General features: G+C 37.0%; 1 pseudogene across 1 annotated transcript; it reads left to right on the forward strand.

The window, feature by feature from the left end:
* Positions 1-8,034: 8,034 nt before the first annotated feature.
* Positions 8,035-9,312, forward strand: LOC116552141 (annotated as a pseudogene). Its single transcript, XR_004269239.1, has 2 exons — positions 8,035-8,039; positions 8,256-9,312. The product of XR_004269239.1 is annotated as a heat shock protein 75 kDa, mitochondrial pseudogene (transcript).
* Positions 9,313-11,874: the final 2,562 nt, after the last annotated feature.

Raw genomic sequence — 11,874 nt, forward strand, 5'->3', positions numbered from 1 at the left:
TGTGTGTGTGTGTGTCTTTATAATAAAATGATTTATAATCCTTTGGATGTATACTCAGTAATGGGATTGCTGGGTCAAATGGAATATCTATTTATAGATCCTTGAGGAATTGCCACACTGTCTTCCACAATGGTTGAACTAATTTACATGTCCCACCAACAGTGTAAAAATAACCCTATTTCTGCACATCCTCTCCAACATCTTTTGTCTCCAGATTTTTTAATGATCACCATTCTAATTGGTGTGAGGTGGTATCTCAATGTAGTTTTGATCTTCATTTCTCTAATAACCAGTGCCAATGAGCATTTTTTCATATGTTTGTTGGCCTCATATATGTTTTCTTTTGAAAAGTGTCTGTTCATATTGTTCACACACTTTTGGATGGATTTGTTTGTTTTTCTTGTAAATCTGTATTGATTATTATATATTAATGTTAGCAAAGACGAAAACTGCTAATGTACAAGAATCATTTTTTGATAATTTCTTTGTCATTTTATTGACATATAACAGTTGCCAAATAATTTAATGAACATATCAATGATTCTGCAATCTACTTTCCAAAAGGAACAATATTTCTAATGCTAAATTAGCAAAGGTAGCCTTTTAAAAATTTGAAATCACAATACCATTTAATATTTACCTATTCTATAGAAGATAATGTGATGTCAATTCAAAGATTTAAATTCGCAGGTTCAGCATTCAAACTGCTTCCTTTCACCTTAGGCATTTTTCCAGTAAATAAGAGATACTATGTACCTTGATGGCTTGGATGTGGCTATAAATTCTGAAAATGATGTTTCAGTTATAAATAAATAGTGAGAAGTGAGTTTGCTCACTGACTCAATTATAGTAGGTTAGAACTTTGCAGATCTAATACTATGTGAACCTTTAAAAAGTGATATAGGTACAAGAGAAGAAAAGTGCTTCAATTAATAATCTCATTGAATCATTTTCACCTACTTACAGAAAAGTTAACTGCCTCTTTCTTGCTAATAGAAAATATTGCTTTTCTAATAATAAAAATAAAAGATACTAATTATTATAAATATAGAAATTCTAAAATCATAAGGAATATAATATAAATTGTCAATTATTATACACTTCTCAAAAAATTGCCAAGTAAACTTTTATAAATTTCCATATTTGAGAGACTGTGAAGAGGTTCCTAGAAGCTTACAGATTTTGCAATAAAAGGGAAGCTAATATAAACCAGTCATTAGTAGTGGATTGTACTCAACTGACATATGACACATTGATTCCTTTTTAAATATCATATGTTCTTGCATCTGTTTGAAAATAGGTAAACAAACTTAATATGGTTCCATCACTATCCAGGTACTTAGGATACACCTATTCACCACAAAGACAAAGATTCCTGCTCTTTTACAGCTTATAATTCTAGTGGGAAAACAAAGAATAAATAATAATAATACATAATGAAGTTGCATAGCATGTGAGAAAGTGACAAACGGTCTGAAAGAAAAAACATGTGGAGCCAGCGAGGGAGTGGACATGATAGTGTTAACTAAGGTGGCAAGAGTTCATTGAAAATCTTAAGGAGGTAAATGAAGGTCGACTAAGCAGATACCTGGGCATCAGGCATTTGAGACATAAGGAAGAGCCAAAGGAACAGCTGTGGGGCAGTATGAGGTCTGCTGAGCTGGAGGAAAAGGAAAGATGGTAATGAAAAAGTATCATAAAGCAAAGAATGATCAACTGATATACTGAGATAATCTATGAAATAGCACATTTGCTTGTTTCTGCCAAACGCATATGGAGGTGGGGGCATAGAAGAAAACAAGAAGGAAGCGGGAAACTGAGGGAGGCCCAGAGGAGGAACGGAGTCTTTGCAGAGTAAAACTTGAGAAGGATGATTCTTGTAAAAACATTACTTAATAAATACTTTTAAAGAAACGATTAAAGGAACACAAATGTAAAAATATTTTAATAGTTTAATTTGTGAATAAACTGTAAAGAAAATTTTAAATATTAAAGCAAAAGTAATCAAACCTTTTTTATTTCTTTTGTTTTGTTGTTTTCTACAAAAAGTAGAAACATTTTTTTTTAAAGGACTTGCAAAGAAAATTAAAGAAAAGCATTGAGGGAAATATGATGAAGAAAGATGCTGAATTTTAAAGGAGAATATATTTTTATAAAAGAAAATAGAAGTAATATTATAAGAAGAGAAAATACTTTAGGAAAGAATAGAAGGAAGGAGGGAAAGAAGAAAGGAAGGAATAAGAAAGGTAGGAAGGCTGGGAGGGAGGGAGGGAGGAAACATATAGATATTAGGCAAATGTAAGAATCATGGTCAATTTTCCTAACTAGACTGATCTACACCACACAGCTTAAATCCTCATGGCAGAGAGGATAAATAGCCTACATCTCTTTTATTTACCCTTTAAGAATGGCATCTGATGTATCTGACATGGAACTAACTCTATATTCCTGGTATAGAAGGCGATGGTATTTTGAAAAAAAAAAAAAAAAAAAAAAAAAGCCTTTCATTTTAGAAATGTAGTCAAGAATCTTTCATTACCTTAGAGTATTGGAAATACCCAATAACAATATGTTAAACAACAAAAGAAACAAAACCTCTTTCTCTTGGGATAACAAACCCATCTGCTTTTCTCCTTATAATTTGAGCATGAGTGTTTTCTGAAAGTTTTCTTTTTCTTCAATCCCAGAGTGCTAAACTCCATTGAATGTTGTACAAATTAATTGCAATTTTAGTAGAAATCCTTTTAGCTGAGCTTAAGTCTCGATTTATGCTTTTAATTATATATTGTTACCTGAAATAAACTCATTAAATACTGAGTCCATAAGCTTATCTTTGTGAAGTATTCCAAACTGCAGCTAAGCCTTTTAACCCTCAAGGAAATTGATGAAAAGAGCGGAGGATTACATCTGAAATGCCTGAAATATATTTAAATTGCACATTTTTAACCCTTAAGTTTCTGTATGAAACAGTAATATATTAAAAGCTATTGTTTTTTGAGTTCCATTTTATTTTTTGCTTCTTTATGATAAAAATTTTACATTTCAGATAATTAGTTAAGATATTCACAACTTTTAACATCACCTCAACCAGAATGACCAACATCATTGTATTTATTTCCTAGCGCTGCCATATCTGGGTAGCTTAAAACAGGACATTGATTCTCTCACATTGATGGAGGTTAGGAATTCAAACTCAGCTGTTGGCACAGCCATCCTCCCTCCCTCTAGTGAAGTGTACTTGTCCCTCCTAGTAGATGGTTATTGCTGGCAAGCCTTGAAATTCCTTGGCTTGCTGCTGCTTCACTCCAATATGTGCCTCTGTTGCTGCCTGGCCTTCTTTCTTCTGTGTCTTTATGGCTGTCTCTCCTCTCCTCTACTTGTAAGAACCCAGTCATTGGACTTATGGTGCACTCTACTCCAATATGAGCTTATCTTAAATAACTACATCTTGAAGGAATCTTTTTTTTTTTTTTTTTTTTTAAGATGGAATTTTGCTCTTGTTGCCCAGGGTGGAGTGCAATGACACCATCTTGGCTCACCACAACCTCTGCCTCCCGGGTTCAAGCAATTCTCCTGCCTCAGCCTCCTGAGTAGCTGGAAGGCATGTGCCACCATGCCCAGCTAATGTTGTATTTTTAGTAGAGACAGTGTTTCTCCATGTTGGTCAGTCATGCCATCATGCCTGGCGGACTCTTTTTTTAAAGTTACATTCTGAGGTTCTGAGTGAACATGAATTTAGGCAAGGTGTGAGGGTATGGGGCAGGACATTCTTCAACCTAGTATAAACATCAGACATCATACGTTTATAAAGTGTGAAAATTAAGACATTTTAAAAGCAAATTTCCAACTTTATTTGGGATGTGTTTTTGAGAAGAGGGAGGACTCCCACAATAGGACTTCTGTGCCACTCTTTCATGGTTCCCAATAAAGGGGGACTCTGGAGGACTCTCATGTGGATGAGTGACACGAACTTGTGTGGGAGTGTGCTTGGGCAAATGTCCAACAGCTGGTCTGCCTCAATCAGTTTACAGCAATTAATAAGACTGACTTCTGTAGAATTTTGTATTAAGAGGTACCCTCGAAAAATTCTCTAAGAAAGCCGTTATATTTTTGATAAACTGCAGATCCTCTGTCCATATTTATTTTTGTTTTGTTAGTGGCTCATAGAAACTTGTGCCCATGTAATAATGACCAGTCCTCTGTAAAGAATACACTTCCTGAGCCCAACAGGGCCTGTTTTATCTATGTATGTATTCACAAAATTCACAAGCTTGCCATCATAGCAGGATAGAATTTATGTGAATGTATGAATAAATTGTGACAGTCTCTTGCTGTTTAGTCTGCCTCTACCTTCACCTGCACTATTTTTCTTTTTTACTTAAAGGAATAATGTTAGATCTATTTAAAACCATTTTTAACCCCTAAAACAAGTCATATGTTTATCCACTACCAACTTAGTTAAATATATAAACGTGTACATAGTAGCATTTTTCAAATCTATGAGGACATTGTTTATCTGTTGCTATTAATAATCTTTGAACATGGTTCTAGGTGCGGAACCCAGTTAAGATTGATGACAGCAGAAATATAAGGCTTTCATGTGTGAATTTTTAATCTCTTCCCCAGCCTACAGAAGTTCCTCTAGACTCCTTAGGTTATATATTCATTTATAAGTGAAACAGTATAAACTTACATGTCTTCTGCATAGCTTTCATTAATGGTCCGTGCATTTACGGATTCAACTTTTATTGGATCAGCTGTATATATGAAATCAGTTGAATCCCAAAATCTATTTATATAGAGGAGGGAGCAGAAAGCAGCATCATGTCTTAATAGTTATTAATGATCTGAAGTCCAAGTAGGAATGACTCCACCAGCTGGTATTAGCCAAAGGAGTCTATGTGATGTTCTGTAGGATTCAAATGTGGGAATTTTGTGCAGACAGCCAATTCTAACTGTAGTTAAGTAGCATTAGAGAATGGTCTTGAATTAATCAGTTGATAAATCCTGTGACTTTGTATGTATAGAAACACTGATCTGTTCTTATTTTTTATGTAATCATATACCATGATGTTCTATTACTGGTTAAGAACTTGAGAACATCCTCATGAAAAGTGAGACATATGATTATTTATTAGTATAATTAAATTTATATGTACAGTTGGCCCTCCATCTCCATGGTTCCTGCATCTGAGGATTCAACTGACTACTGATTGAAAATATTTAGATAAAAAAATAAAAATACAATAAAGGTAATACAAATAGAAAACAATCAGTGTAACAACTATTTATATAGTGTTATGTATTATAAATAATTTAGAGATTACTTATAGTAAACAGGAGGATGTGTGTAGGTTATATGCAAATACTATATCATTTCATATATGGATGTTGAGCATGCACACATTTTGGTGCATATATATGTGCATATATGTGTGCATGCATATACGTGTGTGTGTGTATGTGTGTGTGTGTGTGTTTGTCTTTACCCATTTAGAATCCATCGCCAGGTTACTGGGGGACTTCCAGTCAGCATATGCCAATGGAAAATACTCTCAGGATATTTTCAGGAAGGAAGTAAAGTAAGGAAGGACATTTTTTATTTCTCTGGATTTCTTCTCTCCAGGACCACATCAGCAGTCTCTTTATTCCTATATTGAAGCCAACAGTTCCTATTGGGGTAATCCCTCCTCAGCTTCCGTTCTCCATCTAGTTCTTATAACTGACCCCTCCCTTACCATCTCCAACAAGGCCAATGGCTTTCTTTCTGGTATCTGCTTTATCATTCCTTCTTGATTTCTTTCATACTTTCTCACACATTTTAAAAGGTGTTTTAATTTTACTCTCCTCAATTATACTCTTTGTGAAGTGCTATTTATTTTATGTCAAGACCCTGACTGGAATGCTTACATAATCCTTCATCAACCAAGAGTCATATATCTCAGGACCTTGGGTTCTGGAGCTGACTCAGCAAGTTTATAAGAAATATCAATGCATTTTTATTTCTGAATTCCCATCCTCACTGCTTTACCCTTATAAGCTGCCGGTCCTTTGCTTTTATCTAGCCCTGAAACATTCCAGTCTGGTTTTTTTTCTTTGTGGTATAAAGATTCTTATTAACGGCAATGGCAATACAAAGGAAATCCAGCTACATTTCAGTTTTGGAAACAATGATAGCCATGGAAGAGTCTTAGTTGTGTTAAATAATCTTTTTGAATTTTCTTTCTTACATGAAAGACTTCGGGGAGCAAGTCTACTGTACTTGTACAAATACATAGTAAAACATTAACAATAATACCCTTGGAGGCTTAGCTATGGATAATGATTTAGTTTGTGATACCAAAAATATCATATGACCAATAATTACCTCTACATTAACAGAGAAATTCCCAGATCCCAGCCCAAATAAATTATATCTTCTTCCTGGGAAACTTCCAGAAAGTAGCAAACTCTCTGCACAATTACTGGTAAGATTGAGAAAAGACATGCTCCGAACAGTCCATCTATGATTTATTTCCTGATATCGATAACTGAAAGGAAATTGTTCCCCTAGTCATAGAGATGATGGAGACCAAATATGATGCCATGGCAAATTCCTGAATCAGGAATTTTTTTTTCATGGTGCCAACTGTGTACAATCTATTTTGTAGAAACACAGGAAATTGCAACTCGAGGGAACTTTATGGAAGTATTAGCAATGAAAGAGGATGAGTAGTAGTAACAGTAGTAGTAGTGCAATGGTAGTGTAGCAAGATGGTAGGGCTAGTAAAGTGTAGTAGAAATCAGTGTATGGGTTCCATTATTTCCTCCCAAAATTCATATGTTGAAGCCCTAATGCCCAGTACCTCAGGATGTGATCGTATTTGGAGAGAAGGCCTTTAAATGTAACTAAGTTAAAATGAGGCCATTAGTGTGGCCCCTAATCCAATCTGACTGGTGTCCTTATAAAAAGAGAAAATGTGGGCACACAGAGAGACACCAGGATGCATGTGTACAGAGGAAAGACCATGTGTGATGGCTAATTTTATCTGTCAATTTGGCTGAGCCATGGTTCCCAGATATTTGGTGAAATATTCATCTGTGTGTTTCTGTGACAATGTTTTTAGATGAGATTTACATTGAAATAGTTAAATTTTGAGTTAAACATATTATCCTCCATAACATTGGTGGGCCTCATTTAATCAGTTGAAGGCTGACTAGAACAAAATGCTGGCTGAGCGCAGTGTCTCACACCTGTAATCTCACCACTTTGGGAGGCCTAGGCAGGTGGATCACCTGAGGTCAGGAATTCGAGGCCAGCCTGGCCAACATGGCAAATACCCATCTCTACTAAAAATCCAAAAGTTAGCCCAGGATGGTGGTGCATGCCTGTAATCCCAGCTCCTTGGGAGATGGAAGCAGAGGACTTGCTTGAACCCAGGAGGTGGAGGTTTTAGTGAGCTGAGATTAGGCCTCTGCACATTAGCCTGGGCAAAAGAGTGAGACTCGGTCTCAAAAAAAAAAAAAAAAAAAAAAAAAAGAACGAAGGGCTGACTTTTCCCAAGCAAGAAGAAATTCTGCCAGCTAATTGCCTTTGGAGTTCATCTGCAACATTAACTCCTCTTGGTTTATCAGCAGACTGCCCTTGGACTCGAAATACAACTCTTCCTCAGTCTCCAGGCTACTGGCCTTCACCATTAGATTCTGGAATTGCCAAGCTTCCACAAGTTTATGAACCAATTCCTTAAAATAAATCTCTTTCTGTATATATGCTCATCCTAATGGTTCTATTTCTCTGGAGGATCCTGACCAAGTGAGGACGCAGTGGGAAGACAACCATCATCAAGCCAAGAGGATGGGAGAAGAAACCAAACCTCCTTATTCCTTGATCTCAGGCTTGCAGCCTCGAGAACTGTGAAAAAATAAACTTCTATTGTTTAAGTCTCAATCTGTGGTATTTTGTTATGGCAGCTTTGGAAAACTAATACACATTTTGCATAATACAGTGGTTACAGTAGGTAGCATTGTAGCTATCAGTAGTATAGCAAGGTAGTAATGTCGTAAGTTAGCAGCGGAAGTATGGTAAAACAGTAATTAAGATGTAGTTAGGCAGTAGCAGTGTGGTATGGTAGTAGTAGTGTTACAGGATAATAGCAATGGGGTAGTTAAGTAGCAATAGAGGTTTATTAAGAATAGAAAAATGGAGCGCTCAGGCCAGCCCGGCGCCCCACCGTGACGTCATCGCCCTGCGCCAGAGGATGGCCCCACCCCGTTAGGCCCTGCCCCCTTCTGTCCTGCTTGGCTGCGCGCCGGGCCCTGAGAGTACAACTTGGCGCACGAACTGCGGGCGCTGCTGCTGTGTGGCCGCCAACTGCTGCGTCTGCTGTGGGCGCTGGCGCTGGCGGCCTCCCCTGGAGGAAAACCAATTCTGTGTCCACGGAGGACCACAGCCCAGTTCTGCCCCAGGCAAAACATGGCCTGGAGCTTCCAGGCAGGACAACCATTCGGCACGCAGACCGCGAGGACAAGGAGGAGCCTCTGCACTCGATCATCAGCAGCACAGAGAGCGTGCAGGGTTCTACTTCCAAACATGAGTTCCAGGCCGACACAAAGAAGCTTTTGGACATCGTTGCCCCGTCCTTCTACTCAGAAAAAGAGGTGTTTATACGGGAGCTGATCTCCAATACCAGCAATGCCTTGGAAAAACTGCATTACAAACTGGTGTCTGACGGCCAAGCCCTGCCAGAAATGGAGATTCACTTGCAGACCGATGCCGAGAAAGGCGCCATCACCATCCAGGACACTGGCATAGGGTTGACACAGGAAGAGCTGGTGTCCAACCTGGGGACGATCGCCAGATCGGGGTCAAAGGCCTTCCTGGATGCTCTGCAGAATCAGGCTGAGGCCAGCAGCAAGATCGTCGGCCAGTTTGAAGTGGGCTTCTACTCGGCCTTCATGGTGGCCGATAGAGTGGAGGTCTATTCCCACTCCGAATCCCCGGGGAGCCCTGGTTACCAGTGGCTTTCAGACGGCTCCGGAGAGTTTGAAATTCTGGAGGCTTCGGGAGTTAGAACTGGGAAGAAATGTTCTCACCTATGCGTGGGATCCAAATGATGAGAATGCATGGACACATGAAGGGGAGCAACACACATTGGGGCCTTTTGGAGGCCGGGCTGCGGGGATGGAGAGCATCAGGAAAAATAGCTACTGAATGCTGGGCTTAATGTCTAGGTGATGGAACGATCTGTGCTGCAAACTACCATGACACTCTTTACCTAAATAACAACTGCACATCCTCCACATGTAACCCTGAACTTAAAATAAATGTTGAAGTAAAAAAGTAATAAAATAAAATGATGCATGCATAGAGATAAATAATAGGTATTCAATTCTTATGGAAGTGGGCCATTTGTTAAGCCTTCTTAAAGCTTAGTTTGTCACCTTAACTTTACAGTAAGTCGGAAAACAAACAAAAAAATGTTATTAAGGGAAATGTTTCTAGTGACTAAAATGGCAGCAGAGGTAGATATTTTTTCAACATCTTTCTTGGGCCAGGTGTTATCCATTATGTTGCAGCAAAAAAAAAAAAAAAAAAAAAAAAAAAAAAAAAAATGTCTAGTCACTGTCAACAAGGAGAGTATAACCTAATAAAAGAGAAACACATTTTATAAATTATAGTTTTCTTCTGACAAGATGAATTAGAAAAGGCAAATGTATTTACAATCTGCCGAGAGAAATGTGCGGCATGGAGGTAGAGAAAACTGGAAAATGGAACAGACAGGGTTGAATCAGTGCCTGTTGTAGTAGGAATAAGAGCCAGCCATGTCTTCTGTAGGTTAGAAGTTTGAAGGAAAAGCAAGAAGATATGAATTTCAACAAGCATATTTGAACTAGATAATGAAGAGCTGTAAAAGCCACACTTTGGAATTTGAACTCTGATATTTTGGCATTGAAAAAATTAGAAGTTTTTCAGAAAATGAAACAATCACTTTTTAAGTATACCCATGATAATTGGAGTGAATGATGGACCCACTAAAAAATTAGACTGTTTAAAGACACACATGATAAAATAATAGTAAGAAAGCTATGAGATGAGAAAATAATTTTTAATTAAAAATTATATTGCTAATAGAAGAGTTTACTTATATGTTCCTAGTGACACTATAAATTAATAGGCTCTGCACAGAAACTCAAAGTACGAAGTCATAAATTAAATAATTTATTTTGCCCTATTTTGCTCTACTAACTCTAACTTAGGCACTATCCATGTATTTTTCTCATACACACATACACACACACAAACACATACAAGTGCATACACACACATACAAGTATGTTCACATGTGTACACACACAGGGCATAATGATACTTACATGTATGATATGTTCTACGTGCATATATATATATATATATACACATATAAGAGAGATAATGATATATCACATTGTTATGTAATACATATAATATATACCAAGTTATATAATATAAAAATTCACCAATTGATCTATAATAATGAAAAGGCATAGTAATCGATCACTGACTAATTTTTAGTGTTTATCATTGTATTAAAATAATGTGCTATATATAAGGACATGAAGATTTGAGGAAAGCACATTTTGATCAAAACAAAATATGGTGTTTAAAATATAGAAGAGGAAACAAAATATACTCCAATGTTGAGAACAATGAAAAATGATGAGGAGGTATATTTTATATTGTTATTTATATTATTGTGTCATTTTTAAATAATAGAAAAATTTCTACTAAATATATGTAAGTAGATATTCTAAATTACAGATAGATATGCTCACTGAAAATTTAAACAATATTGCTACCATGATCTTACTCTTTGCCATGCCTCATGCTAGGGCAAAGACTGCTCATAGGTGGTACTTCGTAAATACCTACTAGAGGCTGGATGTGGTGATTCACTCCTGTAATTTCAGCAGTTTGGGAATCTGAGGCAGGCAGATTGCTGGGTCTCAGGAGTTTGAGACCAGCCTGGGTACCATGGCAAAACCCCATCTCTACAAAAATTAAAAGTATTAGCCAGGCATGTGGCACATGCCTGTAGTCCCAGCTATGTGGGAGGCTGAGATAGGAGGATATATTGAGCCCGGGAGGTGGAGACCAATGGGCATAAGGAGGCAGAGATATTTGTTGCCTACGACTTTGAACACAGGCATTTGCAATGAAAGGAAAATAAAATGAGTGTGGGCTAACGGTTAAATAAAACATTTTTTTTAGTCTTGTGTACTGTTAGTGGACCAAATGGTTTCAAAAGGGAATCCCCAGGCTTTCAAAGGGGAAAAAAAAAAAAGAAAGATAACTTGAAGGAAGACACACAGGAGGTGGGCAGAAAAAGAAGGTTTTATTTTATCCACAGCAGATTTTTCCAATATGTAAAATAGATTCAATGAAAGCAAAAGATAAACTGTTCTCCCTGTCTGTGAAAGCTTAAAAATCAGGATTTTCTGCCATAATATAGCTTATTGGGCAGACAGAGATATGTTCTCCATTGTTTAAGTTCTAACATAAAACCATGTATTCAGAACATGGCAAGGGGAAAGGCAGTTTCGCTGTATTGCAAGCAAATAAGCTGTGAAGCTGGTACAGAAATAGGAAAAAAAATCAGGTAATGTGGCAGAAAATATAAACATATGAAGGATGGCAATGTTCAGGAATATAGGGGATAATGTCTGATTCATGTATTTTGATTGCTTGTTTAAAACACTGAAATTTAGGATGCCTGAGAGCATTTAATTTGTAAAATGGTTGTAGTTTATTTTATTATTAAGAACCAGCTCAGTTTTACTTCTAGGTTCTGGAAAGTCTAGAAAGCCTGATGGTAGAGTACACGCTTTGAATATTTCTGTCTGCCTATTTTTATTCCT

The sequence above is a fragment of the Sapajus apella genome, unplaced genomic scaffold, assembly GCF_009761245.1.
Source record: "Sapajus apella isolate SASKATOON/1434 unplaced genomic scaffold, GSC_monkey_1.0 scaffold11, whole genome shotgun sequence".
Taxonomy (NCBI): Eukaryota; Metazoa; Chordata; class Mammalia; order Primates; family Cebidae; genus Sapajus; species Sapajus apella.